The sequence below is a fragment of the Salvelinus sp. IW2-2015 genome, linkage group LG11 (assembly GCF_002910315.2).
Source record: "Salvelinus sp. IW2-2015 linkage group LG11, ASM291031v2, whole genome shotgun sequence".
In the NCBI taxonomy this organism is placed as follows: domain Eukaryota; kingdom Metazoa; phylum Chordata; class Actinopteri; order Salmoniformes; family Salmonidae; genus Salvelinus; species Salvelinus sp. IW2-2015.
In genome coordinates this window covers 31,847,329-31,855,366 of record NC_036851.1, presented here as the reverse complement: position 1 = coordinate 31,855,366, position 8,038 = coordinate 31,847,329, and positions in this window count along the sequence as shown.

Sequence of the window (8,038 nt, the reverse complement as noted above, 5' to 3'; positions counted from 1 at the left end):
CTCGCTTATGCGCTGCTGTACTATCTATTTCGAAGGTCTGATTGTTCTGTTACCTGCTCTGTTCCCTGCTGTATTACTGTCTCTACTTCTATATTTCTGACATATTCTGTGATCCTGTGAATGTATATGTTATCTCGCTGTCTTTACCTCTGTCCTGCGCTCCTTGTACCATCTATATTTTGAATGCTTCGATCCGTTGGTACGGTGGTTACCATCGGCCTATGTCCTGTTCTGCTACTCACATTTCTCGATCTCACACGTGATCCTCTCTGGTTCATGTACTGCTATGCTGCCTGTACTTGGTTTAACTTATATCCTCTACTTGTAATGGGACTTCCAATTTGGCTTGTACTCCTTGTAATCATTGCCATTGCTGTCCATGCACTTGCTATTCTGAAGGCGTCTGGACCCTTCGGTCCCTCTGTTCTACTATGGTTCTGTTCTCACCTCGTCATTACAATTCTCATTGAAGGATTCCTGGATTGTCTACTCTGCTATGTTCTCTTCCCTTCTCGTGCCTATTCCATGTTATTGTATGGTTATCCCTACTGGATTGTGCCTGCTTGACCTCGTCTGCCCTGTTATTCTTTCGTATTTTATCTATCTATCTTGAAAAAGCGATCTGGAATTGTACACTGCTATGCCCTATCTGTACATCTATTGAAGATACATCTGGTTGTACTGTGATGCCTGCTGACATCTAATTGTAAGCGATCTCTTGATTGTACTGCTATGCTGCTTACATTCTTATTGAACTGGATCTGCGTATTGTACTACTATGCTGCTGTCATTATGAGGATCCATGCATTGCCATGTGCTACACTTGGAAGATCCTGGATTGTACTGCTATGCTACTGTACATCTATTGAAGGATGCCTGAGCATTGTAACTGCTATGCCTGCTTACTCTATTGAAGGATCCCCTGGATTGTACTGCTTATCTTGCCTGTACACTTACTGAAGATCTGTGTTATTTACTCGCTATGCATACTGTAACTCTATTGAAGGATCTGGATTGTTCTGCTATGCTAACTGACCTATTGAGGATCCGGATATGTACCTGGTCTTCATGCTGCTGTACATCTATTCGAACAGGACTGGATTGTACTGCTGCTGCTGTACAATCTATTGAAGGATTCCTGGATTCGTAACTCTATGTGACGCCTACTCTATCGTTGAGGATCCTGGATTGTCTGCACTATGCGCTGTACATCATCTCATGACAGATCCTGGACTTGTACTGCATTGCTGTATACATTTATTGAAGGATCCTGCATTTACTGCTATGACTGCTGATATCTATTGAAGGAGCCTGGATTGCATAGCTAGTGCTGCTGATACATCTATTGAAGGCATCCTGGACTTGTTACATGCTACTGGCCTGCTCGTAGCCATCTATTGGAGGATCCTGGGATCGTACTATAGGCTGAGCTGTCGAATGAATTGGGTCGGATCGTACTGGCTAATCGTTATTCATTGAAGGATCTGTTGGATCTGCTACCCTGGCTTGACTCTTAATCTTGAGGATCTGGCTTGTTACCTGCTATGTGCTGTGACCTCTATTGAAGGATCCTGGATTGCTACTGCTATGCTGCTTGTAACTCTATATTGAAGATCCGTCGGATTGTAACTGATGCTATGTACATTATTCGAAGGGATTCCTGGATTTTGTCCACTGCTATGTACATGTACGTAATCTTATTGAAGATCCTGGATTGTACTGCTATGCTACTGTACATGCTATTGAAGGATCCGTGGATTGTCGCTTGCTGCCTGGTACATCTATTGAAGGTGATCCCTGGAATTGTAACTGCTGATGCTTGCCTACATCTATTGAGGTCCTGGATTTGTACTGCTATGCTGCTGTACATCTATTGAAGGATCCTGGATTGATACTGCTAGTGCTACTGACATCCTATTGAAGGATCCTGGATTGTACTGCTAGCTAGACCGTCTATTTTGACAGGCATCCTGGTTTGTAGCCTGCTATGGCTGCCTGTGGGTACATCTTGAAGGACTCCTGGATATGTACTGCTATGCTGCATGTACATCTATTGAAGGATCTGGATTGTGACTGCTATGTCTGTACATCTATTGAAGGATCTGGATTACGTATGCTTGACTCTATTGAGATCCTGATTGACTGCTCTGACCTTCGAGGACCTGGATTGTTACTGCTATTGCTGCTGTACATCTATTGAAGGATCCTGGATTGGTTATGCTATGTGCTGTAATTCTATTGAAGTCTGGATTGTACTGCTATGCTTTACTTGTACATCTATTGAAGCATCCTGGATTGTACTGCTTGCTGCTGTACATCTATTGAAGATAGCCTGGATTGTACGTATGCTGCTGTACATCTATTTGACAGACTCGATTGACTGCCCTATGCTGCTGTCATCTATTTGAAGGATCCTTGGAGATTTACTCCGCTATGCTACTGTACATCTATTGAAGGGATCCTGGATGTATGTTCTATGCTACTAGTACCAGTCTATTGAAGGATCCTGGATTGTACTGCTATGCTGCTGTAATCTTTGAAGTACTGGATTGTACTCTGCTCCGTATGGCAAGCTGCCTGTTACATCTATTCGAAGGATGCCTGGATTTGTACTGCTATGCTCGCCTGTCATCTATTGAACGGAGGTCCTGGATATGTACGTGCTATGCTCTATGTACATCCTATTGAACCAGATGATAACATATCTTTAGTGGTTAACTCTGAGATGTAATTAACGGGTAATTACATACTCACTAGGATCAAAATGTGCTAATTCTTTTAAATTCGTCAATGTATCCTTCACACTTCACTATGGGGGGGCCCCAACGCCCGAAACAAGTTACATATCCTCTAAATCTATAAAGGTTGACCTATATGCGTATTGATACATGCCCCAAACATCTCCCGTGAATTACTCGAGTGACACTTAATGTATACAGGCAGAAGCTCAGAATAAACGAACTTCGTCTTTGACGAGTGTGATGAGCAGAGCCAGCACGAGGAGAGTTAGAGAAATGGCAGGCCAGACAAACAGGCAGACAGATAAGACAGACAGGGCAACAGCAGAGACATGCAGGCAGGCAGGCAGGCAGCGCAGGAGGCGCAGACCGACAGAAAGACAGGCAGGCAGCAGCAGGGCCACAGACAGACAGGCGACAGACACGGCGGGAGGCAGACGGCAGACGACGACGACAGCAGACAGACGACAGACGACGAACAGAACAGGACAGACAGAGACGGCAGCAGCAGGCAGCGGACAGGCAGCAGGCAGCGCTAGGCAGAAGACGCACAGCAGAGACAGAGGGCGAAGCAGCAGACAGACAGGCGGCAGCATCAGACAGACAAGACAGACAGTGCCAGGCAGGCAGGAAGGCAGACAGACAGCCAGGCAGACAGGAAGACAGGCAGGCAGACATACAGACAGACAGACAGACAGACAGACAGACAGACAGACAGGAAGGCAGACATGTGGTAGCCTTCCCTTATGACATCATACTTCAGGCTATGGAAGTCCCAAATGTTACTCTGTTCACTATCCAGTGCACTACTTTTGACCCGAGCCCTATGATCCTTGGTCAAAAGTAGTGCACTTTGTAGGAAATAGGGAGCCTTTTTAAAAAAATGTTTTCTTGAATTGTCAACCCTAACCAGGGATGATGTTAACAGATGCTCAATGGATCCGATTTCCATGAATCTGATAAAAGGGAAAGGTGGAATACCTAGTCAGTTGTACAACTGAACGCCTTCAACTGAAATGTGTCTTCCGCATTTAAACCAACCCCTCTGACTCAGAGAGGTACGGGGGGGAAATACTTACCTTGACTTGTGCCACAGAACATTATGAAACAGAGTCGTTTCACAACAATCATGACGCAGCTCTTTCAGTACCAGCCAACCTTATAACGATCCCGCGTCATTAAACCGTAATGACTAGAGGTGTTGCACTAGCTACTGTAGCTACCCAGCCCAAAATACAGAACTTAAATGTACACAAACACGACCGCACTTACAGAGACAAGAATTGTTCCTTACAGCAATTACTATGGAGAAAAGTAGAGGAGCTTACTGCATGCAGACAGAGGTCGCTGTGTTTGGAGTTCGTGAGAGAAGAAGAAAAAAAARAAGAAAAAAAGCCCAAGTCAGCAAAAGCAATAAATCCTGTGTCTGTACACATCGGCCATTACTAAATCTAGCTGTAACCTAGTGGTGGACTATATACACCACCCATTACTAAATCTAACTATAACCTAGTGGTGGACTATNCCATTACTAAATCTAGCTGTAACCTAGTGGTGGACTATATACACCACCCATTACTAAATCTAACTATAACCTAGTGGTGGACTATATACACATCGGCCATTACTAAATCTAACTATAACCTAGTGGTGGACTATATACACCACCCATTACTAAATCTAACTGTAACCTAGTGGTGGACTATATACACCACCCATTACTAAATCTAACTATAACCTAGTGGTGGACTATATACACCACCCATTACTAAATCTAGCTATAACCTAGTGGTGGACTATATACACCACCCATTACTAAATCTAACTATAACCTAGTGGTGGACTATATACACCACACATTACTAAATCTAACTATAACCTAGTGGTGGACTATATACACCACCCATTACTAAATCTAACTGTAAACTAGTGGTGGACTATATACACCACCCATTACTAAATCTAGCTGTAACCTAGTGGTGGACTATATACACCACCCATTACTAAATCTAGCTGTAACCTAGTGGTGGACTATATACACCACCCATTACTAAATCTAACTATAACCTAGTGGTGGACTATATACACCACCCATTACTAAATCTAACTATAACCTAGTGGTTTAACGGTATGAGGTGAACACATGCACAGTGTTTGACCGTTGGAGCAAAGTCGGGCATCTCAATATCTATATCTTCCCTTCTATTTTGTTCAATATGGGAAAAATACTGCATTTCCTAGAATGCATTAGTTTAACCCTTAAGTTGACCCAAACAAATGAAATGGTTGGTGRAAATATAATTAGCTATTCTAAGCACTAAGGTTAAACGAGTAACTATATGAAYATTGTTTCYGGAGAAAAGTKATATATTCTTTGGTATCAGGAAGTGTGACCTGTCAGATTCAATGAAACTCTTAATGTTCTATGACTGAGTGGAATTTATTTGAATTCCACTGAATTAAATTCTACTTCCTGTCACTCAAACTCTAATTCTACATCCTGTGGGGTGTGGCCAATTCGATTTGAATTTCAACTCATGAGTTGAATGGGAGTCAATTCCAAAATTCTGAATTGAGCCCAACCTTGCTATAAAGTGCACACGTTTTGACCGGGACCAATAGGGCTGTGGTCAAAAGTAGTGCACTATAATGTGAACAGGATGCCATTTGGGACGTACATAGTGTGTGACCACAGCCTGACCTCCAACCAACTACTCACTTACACACAGACTGGGAAACAAATCTATAGATTAACTGGCATGAAATGGTGAATGATTACCCTGCTAATTATGATCTGTCTCTTTATAGGCTGGTGGCTGGTGGGCTAAGTAAATAGAGAGAGACAGGGATGCTGCCTCACACAGTAGTTTGTGGCAGGGTAGTAGGGTGCTTTTATTTCTTCTGCTACACTCATTCAAATGTTCAGAAATGTCATTCTATTAATGATGTTATTTACCAGGCTTAGTACAACAATACATTCTTCAGATTCCTCCTCCTATGTTCAACTCCAACCATAATAATAAAAAATATATATATATATCCAGGAAAATGGGACAGTGTAGGTTAATAAAATCATGGTAAAAACTTGTAGTATAGGGTTTGCCAGACCTTTGTGGTTTAGAGGGTTGGTGTTAGATTTTAGAAGTTGTGTCACCCGACTGAGTCTACAAGAGTAATGGAACACTGATGCGTTCTGCTTGCATAAGTTTAGGAATAGATGGTCCGCGATTACTAGACACTGTCCAGGTGAAAAAATGGGAAAAAGAAAAGACAAAAAAAAAGAGGGGAGAGGGAAGGGGAAAGAAGAAAATAAGAAAAATTTTTAAAAAAAGGGATGTATTGTACAAAGTGCTACAAGCTAAGAAACAGGAATAGGCTTGTGCATGAGTATTACTGTGAATTTGTATATGGTTGGAAATTCAGTTCTCTGGAGGTCCTAATTGACTAGATAGTGGTAAATTATTTATTAGATTAGATTTGACCTGTAAGGTCAAATTTTAAATTGTTAGGCTAATCTTGGGAGAAAAGGGTTCTTTGGGGTTCTTAACACTTGATGTTAATTCAAAACTAATGTTAGGCTAGAAGCAAGAGGAAATTGTGTGTTTAATAAACGCATTCTACACTCTTAAAGAAAAAAGGGGGTTCTACAGTATCTAAATTAAATATGCAAAATCAGCTACAGGCCGCGACTGATTGAGCAATTTGGCCTATTGTTTATTTTTTATTTCAGTGGGAGTATAAAAACAATTGGAACTGTTTGCATGCCTTTTGAATGATTGTTGATTGGGCTGGCTGACTGAGAAGAAGTATCTTCTAAATGATTTAAATCAATTAGTATATAAAAAAACAAGAAGGAGATGAGTAAGATAGTATGCAGAACCGTTAATGAGTATTAAAGATACGTAAGAAACTAAATAAAGTAATAAAAAATACAACTACTTAATATAAAACACGAAAAGTACATAAAATATGAAAAAGAGTCAGCTAACAAAGCGTCCAACAAATCTGTAAAGACACACAAACAAAGGAATACAACAACGCTCAGAATCATCTAAAAAACACAACTCATCGTATTCCACACACAATCACCAGTAAACAAAGGATACGCCTAACTAAAACCATACTTCCTAGCCGCGATTCACACTGCCCAACACAACACAACGAAATATCGACAATCTACTCCAGCGACATAACTGATCCTAGACTGACGACCTGTCAACGAAGCACAAAGGTTACAGCACAACAACACAACGCTTCTTCCGACACACTCCCTTCTCTCCCCACTAAATTAGAACAATGTATTCTGGTTGAACTGGTGTAAACAGAAACAACATCTGTTTAGGGGTGGTTTAGGGGTGGTTTAGGTGGTTAGAGGCTAATTTAGGGGTTGGTTAGAGGTTGCTTTTCAAACAGGTGGTTAGGGGTGGGTTAAGAGGTGTGTAGGCTCAAAGGTGTTTTACGGGTGTTTAAGGGTGGTATAGAGGTGTTTACAAGGTGGTTTAGGGGTGGTTAGGGGTGTGTTAGGGTGGTTAGAGGTATTTAGGGGTGGGTTAGAGGTGTTTTACAGGTGGTTTAGGGGTGGTTAGAGGTGTTTAGGGTGGTTGGGGTGTCTTAAGGGTGGTTAGGAGGTGTTTTAACAGGGTGGTTAGGGTGGTTAGAGGGTGTTATGGGGTGTTTAGGGGTGTTTAAGGGTGGTTAGAGGTGTTTACAGGTGGTTAGGGGTGTTAGAGGTGTTTAGGGGGGTTAGAGTATTTAGGGGTGGTTAGAAGGTGTTTACGAGGTGGTCAATGGGGTGGTTACAGTGTTTAGGGGTTGGTTTAGGGGTGTTTAGGGTGGTTAGAGGTGTTTTACAGGTGGCTTAGGGGTGGTTAGAGTTGTTTGAGGGGTGGTTTAGGGGTGTTTAGGGTGGTTTAGGGGTGGTTTAGGGCGTGTTTACAGGTGGTTAGGGGTGTTTACGGTGGTTAGGGGTGGTTAGAGTGTTGTTTAGGGGTGTTTAGGGGTGTTTAGGGTGGTTTAGGGGTGGTTTAGGGGTGTTTACAGCGTTGGTTAGGGGTTTTAACAGGTGGTTATGGTGGTGTTTAGAGGTTGTTTAGGGTGGTTTAGGGGGTGGTGAGGGTGGTTAGAGGTGTTTTTCAGGGGTGTTTAGGGGTGTTTTACAGGTGGTTAGGTGTTTACAGGTTTAGGGGTGGTTTAGAGGTGTTTAGGGGTGTTTAAGGGGTTGTCTACAGGTGGTTAGGGGTGTTTACAGGTGCTTAGGGGTGGTTAGAGGGTTTAGGGTGGTTTAGGGGTGTTTAGGGGTG